The 15,426-nt window shown below is 43.1% G+C and overlaps 1 protein-coding gene across 1 annotated transcript in view; it reads right to left on the reverse strand.

Moving 5' to 3' along the window:
- zgc:172282 (leucine-rich repeat and fibronectin type III domain-containing protein 1-like protein) overlaps positions 1-15,426 on the reverse strand; it is a 109,333-nt gene that overhangs the window by 48,010 nt on the left and 45,897 nt on the right. The window contains 1 exon segment of the mRNA XM_064984316.1: positions 8,796-9,004. The gene's annotated coding sequence lies outside the window, so the exon portion shown is untranslated.

Genomic DNA, 15,426 nt, shown 5'->3' on the forward strand with positions numbered 1-15,426 from the left:
TTTTAAATAGCTACATACATCTCCAATATGAGTGAAAATAGAGATGTATCCATATAGAAGACGCCAACTGGCAATGCATATACAATTGTAGCAAAAGCACGCAGTCATCCACCCACACACTTAGGAACACTTTTTTTATATGCTCTCTAAAAAAAAACACACACATGCAAACACAGAAACACACAGTGTCTCATATCTACCCTGCTTCCAGGTATGGCAGATACTGTTTTTTTTAAAATAAAGATTGCTAGTCTTATTACAAATAGAAAATTATCTGAGGTAGCGGGACAGATATGAAGTGCTATGAATTGACTATGGCCGAGATATATAGATATCCTCTCTCTCCCTCTTTCTCGTATGAAGCATATCCGTGAAACGGTACTTTAATATTTTTATCGTGGTGATTCCTTGTTCATGCCGAAGTACCTTAAACACACACGCTCCATCTGTAATGATGATAGCATTTCCGCGGTTACAGTTTTCAGCTTTACAACTTAATACACCAGGATCTGCATGGGATTTGTCATAGGCCATTAAATAGGCCTTTTGTTTCCGGTCTGTGCTGTGAATTTAATAAAACCAGGGAATGCTATTGGAATGGAGAAGTATGAGGTTATTGTATGGCTTCTCTCGTGCGACGAAGTGGCCATCAGCCATGCAGCGTCAACAGACACAGAGCAGCTGCCCATATGCATCTCATTTCACCAACACATTTCCCAGCTGTACCTTGGATTACGGTGCTATGATGAATACCGAACGAAAGTAAAGCCACGGAGGCCACGTTGGAAGACTTTTGTTGTTGTTGTTGTTGTTTTCTGCAACACATTTGATCTTTTGAATAGAGGTGCAGTATGCACTGGTGCGGTTACTCTCAAGGTCAAATCACTGTGTGAGACATTTAGGCCACCATACCGTACATACCGTCATGGATGAAAAAGGGCAGCATGACGGATGCTCTGAAAAACGCTTACCTGCTGGCTCCTCATAATTAAAAAGGAATTAACTGTACTGCCAGACAACAGAAAAAAACTGTCCTTTTGAAGACATGCCAACAGCTATTAGCAACTGTAAATTGCCGTTTTGCTGGGAATACAGTACATACAAATAAAGACTAACAAGGAACATGCTGCTCCGTTGTTGAATTAATGGCTTTCAACTTGATAAGAGGAAATGCAGGTAAATGACAAAATAACACGGATGCTGTGAAATGTCTCTCACACTCTCCCCATCTCACTCAGGCTAAGTTGTTGTGAGACAACACCATCTGCCATCATCTAAAGGTAAACAGGCTGCCCAAAGTATGAGGGCCTGATCTTCAGCTCCTCTTATATCATGTTTACTAAAACCACAGCCCTGTCAGCTGTAGCGGGAAACATCGTTACAGTATATGGGCAGAATTCTCCAAGGTAGAGAGCCTGAAATGCCAAGCAGCTAGCCATCAGCTCCCTGGGGAATCTTGGTGTGGAGACTGGAAACAGTCCACATCCCAGCGCTTATTTACAGGTTGAGTGTCCACTCTGCTCTGCTCAGACAGAATTCTCTGACTCCTATGCCTCCCCACAATGGAGATGGATTAGGCCGTCGGCTGTGGAGTGGAACGGCCTGCAATGCCCCAGGGGCCCAGGGAGGTCCCAGTCAATGAGATCTGATGCCCCGCCGTCTAAGGGATTGGGCTGAGGGAGAAGAGAATAGGAGCAAGACCCAGGGCGGTTCACTACACATGGAGTAAAGACAGTCTGGGCGACACTTGATGGCTGCCGTTTCCTCCACTCTAGGATAAACAGAAAATGTGATCGCTTGTCTTTCTGTTATCCAGGGAATCGGGCTTCTGCTTACTGTCAGTATGTTTTCACTTTAATGCTGAAGAGTTGTACAAGAGCACTAATGTATTCTGGTCTTGATAGTACAAGACAGGCTACAGGCGTGTGTAAATACCAAGTAGTTAAAACATGAGCATCATTCGTTTTTAATCATATAAATTACCAAGCTTCTACAGTATAATGTGAAACATGAGGCAAGATGAAAGGAGCCTGGTAGAACATAGTACAGTAGTACACCAATAACCTTACAAAGAGGAGCGATACAGGAATATATCAGCGTGATTCTTTCTCCTTCTCAGAAAGGCCCATCACACAAACGGACTGAGAAGATCTGGCACATGCAGATGTTTGTCGTCTCATCTTGCCAATAACTTAATTGCCACGACAATCGTATCGCTGCGTGATATTAATCATGTCGCATGAAACGTTCATTTACCATGGCAACGTGGCACCACATCCTGCGTGTCTGGCTGACACGCTTTGACTGATGTGTTATCGTTTTCTGTGGCAAGTAATGAGTTAAATATCACGCAGTGTTTTTTTTCCCTACCTGACGGTATGACGCTGATATTCTCTAAATTGTTTTGGGGTAAATAGACGATTCCGGTTTGTGCGCTTGTTCCGAAGGCGGCTCTGGTCTGGAGCTTATCCATTAGGGCCATGGACCAAAGGCCTGTCTTACACACCCCATTACGCAACACCACTCTCTTCCTCGGATAAAGGGATGGACAGGAAAGAGAGAAAACATAGTGCTTCAGCAAGACGCTGAGCCATGCATCTCTATTATTGGTCAGGGTGACCCTCAAGGCATGCTCCAAGGTGTTTGTCTCATAGCAACCGCAGATGAACAGGCAGACCAGGGTTCTAGGAGAAGGAGATTGAGTTTCAAAAGCCAGTATATTGTACATTTGGAGTCTTGTGTTGTTTGTGCTTGGGTCTGCGAGGATTGAGATGGACTGCGGCGGTGCTCAGAAGGTGGGAGACCGCAGAGAATCAATCATTTGACACACTGCCTCAGCTGCTGAGTTATATCATGAGACACACAAACACTGAGGGGCAACATACTTATCTATCCTATATAGTACATTTACAGCATGCGAGTAGATATCCCATAGACTTCCAGTAATTGTGCTAATGCTAGTAGACGAAGGGCCTCAGTGCTAAAATCCCAAAGTATCCCTTTAATCATGAACTTTGCTGTGTGACATCAATTATGCAGTTTCAATGGGAAAACAGGGCAAAAAAGTTTCCCGCCATCTGTGCTCGTCAAATAAAAGGAATAACCACACCCACTTCACATTAACTGGGTGTTGTATGATGCTAGACACTGAAGACTTTCCCAGAGGGCATTTTGGAGCCATTTTCAGTGTGTTCCAGTGGTTAAGTGAGAGTACAACATTACTTGATTATTGCAAGGCAAACATCCTCCGTGTTCAGTAAAATTACCATCCCATAAACCCAGTAAGCCTTCAAAAGAACAAACGTTGACCGGAGCCTTTAGAGATCCAATGTTTTGCTGTGAAACCTTAAAATCACCATTGTAGCTCAAAGATGACGGACCCCTCGCCACACATCCCCACGTTGGCCGGGATCACTACCGAGATCTAAGCCACACAGGGGATTCAGTGCGTCTAATGAGGCTACAGCCTCAAGCACATAGCACTGCGATTGAATGATTCTCTCACAACACCTGTAAAGCAGACGACAACCGTAACGCAGACGACAACCGTAACGCAGACGACAACCGTAACGCAGACGACAACCGCAACCTAACAGAACTGATCATCATTTATGGGTGTGTATATTTCCTGCAGAGTCATCACAGCAAGCCTTAACTGAATGTGAAATCAAAACACCAAGAAAACATTCTGTTGGCTGTGGACTTTACCGCGGTGACACTGGGAAGCCGGGTTCCCTTTGAAAGCCCCTTTTAGCAGGAAGAGGCGAGGCGTGGGCCCTACTTGGTAGTCAGCAGTGCTAACTGAGCTCCATTCATGATCACTGCATGCAGCTGTCCCTCTAGGGCTCCTCTATTTGAAGAGATAAGATTAACTGTTTAAAGATATATGCTGCTTTATTTTGTTTTGATTGTTCCGTTAATTTATCCCCTCTTGGCGAATTACGTTGCGGTTATCAACTCCATCTCAATGTGCCAGCATCAGCATCACACATAGCTGACAAACTAGAGGAAAGTAGTAGAATTGTGAAGTAGAACATTTTTTTGTTTGTGTTTTACATTGAATCGGACATGGTTAAATTTGCACATTTCGATCATACCGATTTTTGCATAACTGGCATACTTTTCAGACTGCTGATTAGGTTATAATTTTAAATCTGTGTGCCGATTCATCTGTTACACTATTACTGTTATGACGTTGGATGAAAGATAGTGAGACATATTCAGTGGCTTTGAATGGTCAGATCCTTCCTCAAATCTCACAGTTCCTTTAAAGACACAAGTCTTTGAAGTCTTTATCTGACTCTCACAGCACTGCATTACTGTATGGTTCTCTCAGATAAAATACTGTAGCTTGCATAAAGTGAGGATCAAAAAAATAAAACAGTGAATATGGTGGTATGTGGCATATGGTGTATAGCCTATGATGTTATGCTCTCCCAAAAATATGGTCATTTAGCAGACACTTCACAAAGCTGTCAAAGAGTAAGACAAACTGAATGTAATATACAGTATTAGGTCATGTGGGAATCAAACACACAACCCTGCTGTTGCCAGAACCATGCTCTAAACCATCGAGGTATTACAACTACCGTACATGGAAATCAAGCAAATATTTCAAATTGCTCTGCGGCTGAACAACTGGGAATTTTATCAATGTGACGCTGGAATAAAAAGTAGGCATTTTCCTGTCAGTTTGCCTACTTCCTATCCCTCCATCATGTGAAAAATATCTAGTCCTTCAGCCTCAGAGCATTATAAAATCCACTTGAGTATGCTTCATCAAACTTTCCTATGCAAATCGAGCTGAAATCAGGGATTCCATGGCTCTACCGTAAGTAAATCGATGCTATTTGACTAGTATTTCTAAACCTACAAAATGCATAGAGAATGTATGACTTCTCCTCTGTCCCGCAGTAGCAAATATCCTTCGGGTTTTGCCCATGTTTTCTTTGATTATATTTGTGCTGCATGGGTGCCCAAGGGAAAACTCTGCAGTCTGTGATGGGACCAAGTACATTATGGATTGAGTCTGATTTCAAAACCACTCTCTTCTGTCACAACTCCCCGGAAAATGTTTGAATAATATCTGTCAGCTTCAGCGGACTTGCTCCATTTCACAGCAACTCCCAGTGAATTACCCTGGGCGAAGACACACTCCCTCTCTGGATATATCTGCCTCGACTCGTCCATGTCTCCAAGACCCTCCTCCCACTGCCCCACTGAACCCATCTATACGTGTCCCTCATCTACAGTACATTCCTTCATATCTCTCATCCTCTATCACCTTTGCGCTCAACTTCCATATCCGTCCATCATAATCTCCAACATAAGATCAAATATGAAAAAGAATCATAAAAATCAAATAATCTAATAATAATCCGGTAAGAATTTGTATGTGTTGCCTTATATCAGTGGTGTATTTGTATATGTGTTGACTTACAATGCCTTCGGAAAGACGCCTAGACCTTTTCCACATTTTGTTAGGTTACAGCCTTATTCTAATTTTTGTTTAAAAATGTATGTCCTCATCAATCAGAAACATCACATTTACATATGTTTTCAGACCCTTTACTCAGTACGTTGCTGAAACACCTTTGGCAGCAATTACAGCCGAGTGTTCTTGGGTATGACGCTACAAGATTGGAACACCTGAATTTGGGGAGTTTCTTCAATTCTTCTGTGGCAGATCCTCTCAAGCTCTGTCAGGTTGGATAGGGAGCGTTGCTGCACAGCTATTTTCAGGTCTCACCAGAGATGTTCGATAAGGTTCAAGTCCGGGTTCTGTCTTCGCCACTCAAAGATATTCAGAGACTTGTCCCAAAGCCACTCATGCAAAGGTCTTGGCTGTGTGCTTAGGGTCATTGTCATGTTGAAAGGTGAACCTTCACCCCCAGTCTGAGGTCCTGAGCGCTCTGGAGCAGGTTTTCATCATGGATCTCTCTGTCGTTGCTGCGTTCATCTTTCCCTCAATCTTGACTAATCTCCCAGTCCCTACCGCTGAAAAACATCCCCACAGAATGATGCTAGCACCAACATGTTTCACCGTAGGAAAGGTGCCAGGTTTCCTCCAGACGTGACGCTTGGCATTCAGGCCAAAGAGTTCAATCTTAGATCAATCAGACCAGAGAATCTTGTTTCTCATGGTGTGAGAGTCTTTAGGTGCCTTTTGGCAAACTCCAAGTGGGCTGTCCTGTGGCTTTTACTGAGGAGTGGCTTCTCTCTGGCTACTCTTCCATAAAGGCTTAGATTGGTGGAGTGCCGCAAAGATGGTTGTCCTTCTGGAAGGTTCTCCCATCTACACAGAGCAACTCTAGAGCTCGGCCATCGGATTCTTGGTCACCTCCCCTCCCTCGGTCACCTCCCTTTAGCCAGGCGACCAGCTCTTGGAAGAGTCTTGGTGGTTCCAAACTTCTTACAGTTAAGAATGATAGAGGCCACTGTGTTCTTGGGGTGTAGTTATTGTGCGTTCTCAGTGGACATCCGGGTGTTTTCTTAAATTCGCTCTGGCTATCTACAGTACTCCGATTTCAGAGCACTCTCGTCTGAGTGTACCAGAACGCAGAATAATTCATTTACGAGCGCTCGACACCCGTTGAATATGGCCGGTGTCAGTAACCGTCGGCAAAAAAGTGCAATTAAATTGTTTCCAGCAGCACAGTTACAGTCACCAACCCTTTGGTAAACACAAAAACATTCTAACCAGCTCTGCTAGGGCGAGTACAATGGTCAGAGGGGTCTCATTTGTGTCTGGAAGTAGCTAGCAAGCTAGGCAACATTAACTTGTGTGCTTGACTGGCGTTGAAAGGCCAGAACACTCAAAACAACCCTACTCCTCAGCCCAAACGTCCAGTGTATGCTCCGAGAGCAAAACAATCTGAATTTACAAACTTACTACGCTCTGATTTTATGAGCGCAGGCACTCCAGATTTAACTAGGCAAGTCAGTTAAGAACAAATTATTATTTACAAGGACAGCCTACTTATTCCTCCATATGGGGGAATTGAACCCCGGTCTCCTGTGTGCCCTGCCCGCATACACTGTGTGTATGTCACATGTATGAGAGACCTTAGAAGATAGCATGTTGGTAGTAGCCAGTGACAAACATAAAACCTAAGTAGGGATGGGCTTGGTTAAAACCCTGGTTGGGAGACCAAAGGCATAGCTGTAAATAAATCAACTGTCCAGTAGGAGGTGCTGCTTAACCTTAACCATGGAAACTCCAAACATGAAAATGTACATACAGTGGTTGCTCCTCTAAAACATGCACGAGACATTAATTTTTTAAAATATAATACATGCAACATTTTTGCTATGTCTACATTTTAACCACCCGTATAAGTCAGATATTACAAGAATCTTCTTTGAATCTTTTAAGTGTACTTGCTGTCATATGTTTTACTTAAAAGTTCCAGGTAGAACATAAAGCAATCTTGTTAAATTCTTCTATATCTTTTCCATATGGGATCCTGTTATCCTACTCTCTCTAATCTGCATCACCTGCCCTACGTGTACTACACATCAAACAATCCACCATTCCATCCATGCATCCATCCTAAACACCACCCAGCCACCCAATCAGCCACCTCCTCTGTAATGTCAATATCAAAATCAATATTCAAATCATTCCAAGGGAATCTGTTTTTCTTCTCTGTTTTTCTCCATTAACTCAAATAAGCATAAATATCAATTTATGCACATTTAACACCACCACCTGCCCCCAAATGACCTGTTGGCATTTCTACCGCAGTGTTTTCCTTAAATTAAAAACCGTAACAACATGCAAATACAAAAAGGGCACTTTGAGGTCCGTTACTTGTTTTTACAGAAATGTCAAGGTCTCAGAATAGCTGAGAAATTCTGCAAGACCTATCCAGGCAAATTACAAAATGACTCACTCAGACTGCATACTGTGTTATCTTCATGCATTATCCCCATTTCTCTTCTTTGTTACAGCTAGTTCAGTGATCGATCCCCCACTAAATGTAGGGTGAGCGTCAATGTTTCTGGCTTTTAAAGCAACATTGAAAGTGCCTGAATGAATTAAGACTGCATGGGCTGGCACAAAATAAATCACTGGCTGCAGTGATTCATAGGCACAGCTACAGTATTCTTTCCAATGTTACAAGTAGTAGTTTAGTTTGTGCTAATGGACTATGTATGGTGTTGCGGTAGGTTTAACTTCCTGTTAAAATGCCTGTCACTTTGTTTTAGGGTGACTTTTGACCCCAGGCCAGACAGGGGCAGCTGTCTCAGGGGACAGGCTACAGCAGGTCCCTGTACTTGATAGAGGCTACGACACTGACCTTTGACCTTAAACCTCTAAATACTAAGGACAGCTGTCCCAGAGGGAAGGTGTAGCAGGTGCTGCCATGGCAACCGGTTGTGAAAAGTAAATATCAGCCGTTAAACCTCAGATGAACAGGAATGGGAAAGGCTTTCTTTAAATTCAATCAATTCAGTTATTGGGGAAATTAGATCCCGAAAAACCAACTGGTGGTTTAGGGTTAGGTCCGTGGATTTGGATTGTGACTTAAATCATCACTATTGATGGGCCAGATGGCCAGCAGATTGGCAGTGTGAGGGAGCTGTCTCTTGTCTTGGATATGTCAACGTTCCCCCTTCACACCATTGAAATCAAGACCAAGACCAAGACAGCTGTCCACCATCAAGCCACTGCTGCCTCATTACAATATTCAAAAGAAAGTCTGTCCATTATGCACACAGTGTAACATCCCAGGATTGGCAGTGCTGTTCAAGACGAGATGTATCGAGGTACACTGCATTGATATACATACCTCTATCTGGTGTGGTCTGGCAGGGTCGTGATCCTCATGAAGACTGTGTGGGCTGTGTTGGCCTAGCAGAGAAGGGCAGACATGTGCAGCTACATGTGGTCAGGGTGCCGCTGAGCAGGGGGTAAGGGGGACTACCTAAGTAGCATCTGGAGGTCGGCACTGGGGACTAAAGGAAACAACTGGGTGCCTTGTGGAGGATGTCCATTGACCTGGGGGTGAGAGAGAGAGAGAGACAGCATTATATACACTGAGTGTACAAAACATTAAGAACGCCTTCCCAATATTCAGAACAGCCTCAATTAGTAAGGTGTCGAAAGCATTCCACAGGGATGCTGGACCACAGTTGTGTCAAGCTGGCTGGATGTCCTCTGGGTAGTGGACCATTCTTGATACACACAGGAAACTAGTGACAAGAAAAACTCAGCAGTGTTGCAGTTCTTGACACAAACCGGTGCATCTGGCACCTACTACCATACCCTGTTCAAAGGCACTTAAATCTTTTGTCTCGCCCATTTACCCTCAGAAAGGCACACATACACAACCCATGTCCCAAAGCTTTAAAATCCTTCTTTAACCCGTCTCCTCCCCTTCATCTACACACATTGAAGTGTATTCAGTAAGGGATCGTAGCTTTCACACGGACTTTGTCCACGTCATGGAAAGAGCAGGTGTTCATAATGTTTTGTACACTAACCCTTGATATGTTGTTTTCAGAAAAAAAAATATGCCAACATAGCGTAGGTTATAGACAGCAATGAAAACAAAATCAGAAAAACAGCTATGTGGTGCGACGAAGCACATTCCACAATGGAGTAGCAAACTGATTCAACTCTACACCAGACTGTACGCAATCCTGTTTTATTTGATCAATTTATATGATATGCTCGACTTAACTATAATATTCTCAACTTTATTCTATTCTATAATCTTAAGAGTACATGACAGATACGTCTCCCTCTAAACTGTTCCTTCACGGCTGACCTCAGCGGGAGAGCCGAGTTAAACTCTGCAGCGACTCCAAATCAGCCCAACTTGCCGCCTTGAACTCCTGCTTAGAACTTTTTGCACATGTTGTAAGAAATATGCCCCTAGGGTATCAGACCTCCTTTGCATATGCAGAGCAGAAAAACAGTGCGTAATAATACACTGATGCACTGTCAAGTCCTTACTTTAAAAAAAAGTGAGAAGAAAATAACTCACTCGCACAGAACCCAAACAAAGAGACTGATGGTTAACTCTGGGGTTATTCACGTCACTGGCCTGCTTTCAAACTAGACAGGAAGGAGTTGTGTTTATCTACAAATATCTTTCCCACCTTCCCTCTATATTTATTCTCTCCTCTCTGATCAATATGAACATAATTAAACAACCAGGCATTAGCATCTGCAATAAAAAATAAACTTTTTTCATTAAAACCCCATATGCTCTCATTGGTTTCATGATCTAACAAGAGGCTAGGTAGTTGCAGAGTGTCGTGACTGGCCTGTGCGGGTCAGGTTACCATGGACCATAATCCTACAGAGATATATCTCTCACCCACCAGCAGGGGGAGAGAGATCGAGAGGTATTGTAAATCTTAAGGGAGCAGACAATATCCCTTTGTCCTCTCAGTATGGAATACATGATTTTTATTTTACCTTTATTCAACTAGGCAAGTCAGTTGTGAACAAATTCTTATTTCTACAGCCTAGGAACAGTTGGTTAATTGCCTTGTTCAGGGGCAGAACAACAGATTTTGACCTTATCAGCTTGGGGACTTGATCTTGCAACCTTTTGGTTACTAGTCCAAGGCTCTAACCACTAGGCTACTTGCCACCCCGATGGGTCTATGGAGAAGCTACCTCTGAACAGTAACATGCAATAAATGGACTTTGGGACAATATGTTGTTTCGTCAGCCAAAATGGTACTAATGACGATAGATGGAATATGAAAATCAATGTAGTTTTTGTTCTGTTATTAAAAGTTTGAAAAGCGTTTTCACAATATGCCCTTGATGTTTGCATACTGTACGTTCTGTGCAAAATGTCCAGATCAAAAGAGAACGTTTATGTAAGGATGAAATGTGAAGTTAGTTGTCTAAATTGGATCTGAGCAAAATCCAGACCTTGCCTCGCAACTAGTTACGCCCAGAGAACTTACCCTAAAGGCGGAAACAGCCATTTCTAAACCGAGGGTATAAAACATGCGAGTTAAGAATTAACATTATGACTAGGGACCACGAGCTGCAGCCAAGGTCCGATTAGTTGTAACCACAAAACGCAACACCAGGTTGAAGAAGACAAAAGGAACCTTTTAACAATCGACGCTACGGATGAGTGGCTGTGTCTAAGAAGGTTAATTCAAACAGGACCACCTGGTTATTCTCTCCAAGGAATCGTGTGTCTACACTGCTTTCGTTCCCACTCTGGAACCATCTATATGGCTGATTAGCCGCCCTCAGAAGACCCCTCTTTCAGAACAAGGGCGAGGAAACAGACCACTAAGAGAAACGACACTGACATCGTGTGGACAATCAGAGAGTTACACCCGGTAACAACAGATGTGTCGCCATCAGAGGAGAGGTCGGAACTTGGTCCACAAGGAGAGACCTCGTCGGAGACCGTCTAAATGAAATTACATCATTATATTCTGACCCATAAGAGTGGCAGTTCGGGGCAAGGTCAGGGTTAAACTAGGCATAGTTTTCAAATGTACCAAAGTGTGCTTTTCTCTCGTGCACTCTCGCTCTTTCTTTCTCTTTTAAAATCCCTATTTTGTGTAACACGTGTCATATTTTGTTGGCCCGCTAGGAACCTGTTTCATTGGACTAAGTTCTAATCAATATCCTAGACTGTGTGTTTGCGTAATCTATCGTTCAAAAGTTTGGGGTCACTTAGAAATGTCCTTGTTTTTGAAAGACAAGCCAATTTTTTGTCCTTTAAAATAACAATTTGATCAGAAATACAGTGTAGACATTGTTAATGTTGTAAATTACTATTGTAGCTGGAAACAGCTGATTTTTTATTTTTTTTATGGAATATCTATATAGGCCCATTATCAGCAACCATCACTCCTGTGTTCCAATGACACGTTGTGTTAGCTAATCCAAGTTTATCATCTGGGCTCGGTGACCGGTCATGGTGGAGCTGTGAGTCATTTATCACCCGCTCATCAGATGTAACTGTCAGCTCAAGAGCCCTGTCAACCAGCGGAATAACAATGCCGGTGGGTTACTTTGATCAGACAATAAAGATGTTCATTTTCCAAACAACAACACAAACATCAGACAGGAAATACTGGCAGCTACTGTACGTGGATGAGGAGCGTGGGTGGAGAGTGTTGGGTAAACGTGCCCGTCATGGGTCTGTGAGACAGTGTGAAAATATCCACTTAGGCACGAGTATGCTGAGTAAATAGAGACCATATTAAGCTGGGTTAAAACGCCTTGATGGATTTCTGGCCACCCATGTCTAAGCGTAAGCTTCTAGAAGCACCTCTGGGTTTGGGCTGGTTCTCCTAAGCCAATCGAGACCATCTCTTTTCTCCAAATTCTCCATTACGAACTTGCAGCCTTTCAGCATGGGTCGATACTGCACAGTAGGGAAGGGAGACTGTGTGTGTGTGTGGACTGTGCTGACCACTCTCTCTCATTCCATGTACTAGAATGCTGCCATTGGCAAGGGCATTCTCACCTTTACTATTAAATCGAGGCTGCAAGTTCTACCAACAAAATAGAATCTAGCACTCTGGTACCCTGCAAACCATGACCCATTTTGTATTCTACATGAGTGAAAAGTAATGGAGTCCATTGCCCATGTTGTGAGTGGCTGCTATTCATACAAGGATTTTTACATTGCTAAACATGACCGTCTTGTTGACCTGATAGCCAGCAAGGCGGGAAAAGTGGTCTAACCAACCACACATATGCATAAGGGGAAGCTGGTTCGATGTTGATGATGATGTGTTTTCCTGTGTGCCAAATACGTCAGATATTGTTGAGGAGGAGGCCAGGGGGAGGTGCTCATTTTGGAAGTGGGCTGTTCATTTGACGGCTATATGGAGCAGGCCTTTGCCAATAAGCTGCTTTCTGTTTTCTTGGACAGCCTCTGGTGTAGGTGCAAGCTGGTGGCGCTGATATTTGGCAGTCTCGGCAACGTACACAGGCTTGCAGTGTGTGGCCTCCACATTGCAGGCCTGACAAAAACTAGGGCAAAGCAATTGGCTAGGTACTGCTCTGTTTTAGCTGTGGTGGGCAGCCTAGCTCTTTGGTGAAGGAGGTGCTTTCTGTACCCTTGAGTGCCATGCATTATTGGATCCTTTTTTTGTAAATTTGATTGGTGGATTCAAATAAAGTATTTAAAATGTATGTGTGAGCGCATGACTGGGTATGTGTATAAAGCACATACAGTACCAGTCAAAAATTTGGACACACTCAGAGGTTTTTCTTTATTTTACTATTTTCTACATTGTAGAATAATAGTGAAGACATCAAAACTACGTAAAAACACATATGGAATCATGTAGTAACCAAAAAAAGTGTTAAACAAATATAGTTTATACTTGAAAATCTTCAAAGTAGCCACCTTTTGCCATGATGACAGCTTTGCACTCTCTTGGCATTCATCATCTTTGAAATGCAAGAGAATGGCCATTGTCAGTTCATTGTCGGAACTAGAAGCACAAGCATTTCGCTACACTCGCATTAACATCTGCTAACCATGTGTATGTGACAAATAAAATTTGATTTGATAATGTATTATTCCAGTTAGGTGCAATTTAGATTATGGCCACTAGATGGTAACAGTGTGCTGCAAAGTTTTAGACTAATCCAAAGAACCATTGCATTTCTGTTCAAATGTTGTACCAAGTCTGCCCAAATGTGCCTAATTTGTTTATTGATACATTTTCAAGTTGATAACTGTGCATTCTCCTCAAACAATAGCATGGTATTCTTACACTGTAATAGCTACTCTAAATTGGACAGTGTAGTTAGATTCACAATAATTTAAGCTTTCTGCCCATATTAGATATGTCTATGTCCTGGGAAATGTTCTTGTTACTTACAATCTCATGCTAATCACATTAGCCTATGTGAGCTCAACCATCCCGCGGGGGGTTACACCGATCCTGGTTAATCAAGGTTAATATATCAGCACTCTGAGGTTAATCCATCTGTCCATAGGGACATGCAACACTGTGCGAGAATCGAACCCTCAGACTGCTGATATTATCTCTGAATAGTTGACCCCACGCAGCTGGTCATGAGGAGAGGATTATAGATCTAGATTTTAACATACAAAGGAATCAGCCAGTCACATAAATACTACTGAAAAGCTCATTCTGGAGTCCATGCATAGTACACACTTAAATACATCAAAGATAAACCATGTTGGTTCTAATATGGCAGTCAGTGAGACAATTGTGATTCTGAGTGCATCAAGGCTTCCTATACAGGTCTGCAGATTGGAGAGGGCTCTAGCCAGTCTTATGGTTTATTCCAGAACAGTGGATGAAGCATTGTGAAGCACTGCGGGGAGATAGATGCAGAGATGTTACTTTGTGTTGAGCAAAACAAAGGCTTTGTAATTGGAGCTCACGTTTGTGATCGGTGGGATGGAGAGCAATGGCCTCCGCGTGATACGAATCCAGTCACTCGTATTACAGCAGCGTTCCAAGTCACACAACCCTGACCAACCTGAGGAGTGAGGCACTCGGTGTGAAACTGATGGGTTAGTGCTCCCTATAATACCTTCAAATAAGTCACGCTAAAGAGCCTGTGAACACATGCGATGCAAATGGTCCACTCTTATCTTTTCTCTACGTTTTTTCCCCCAGCTTTGGTACCAAGGCGACAGATGCAAGACAGCTGATAACTGACCGGCAGATGTGGGCCTAGCTAAATCCCAAGGGAACACTTCCCGGGCATTACTGCCAACAGATAATAATCTACTGTGCAGGCAGGGGGACAATTTAGCTATGTTTTAGCAAAGGCATCACATTTGCTCCTCATTACAAGTATGCAAAATGGTCTTGACACACCTTCAAACCCAAGCGTCCAGCGGCATAACTTTGGCATCTATTTTTAGGTCTGATTATTTCAAGTTAATGTCCTCCCTCCTTGTGGCTGTCATTTGCCGTGTGTGTGTGTGTGTGTGTGTGGATGGTTTCTGACACCTCTATGGAGGTACAGGACTGTTTTTCAGACAATGCAGTGGACCGTCTCTCTCTCTCTCCTCAGCTTATTCCCGGTCTGTCTCGGCAGTGGCTGTAGCAAGGCCCAGATCGCCTCTCCTCTCACTCTGACTGCACCACTAATGATTTAGTCTATATATAACCCCTCTCTCTGTCTGCCTGCCTGCTTTTCTCATCTCCTGCTCTAGCCCCACACCAGACCCATGTATCTAAACCCCATTTCATTAAAACTCCACAGCAGGCAGAATAATAAGACATTTTGGCGTGGATAAAGAATGATGATGTTTGAGTGAAAGGCTCAGGTCTTTGCTGGTTGCTAGTTTGACGATTGTGTCAAAGATCAAAGGAGAAACGGAAAATGTGAGCACAGGAGGTGCAGTAAAAGAGAAAATAAAAGAGAGTTGAAAAAGAAAGAGACGTTTGCCTGTTTCTCTGTTCTTCTGCTAGATAGTACAGAGG

This window comes from Oncorhynchus masou, chromosome 13 (genome assembly GCF_036934945.1).
Source record: "Oncorhynchus masou masou isolate Uvic2021 chromosome 13, UVic_Omas_1.1, whole genome shotgun sequence".
Taxonomy (NCBI): domain Eukaryota; kingdom Metazoa; phylum Chordata; class Actinopteri; order Salmoniformes; family Salmonidae; genus Oncorhynchus; species Oncorhynchus masou.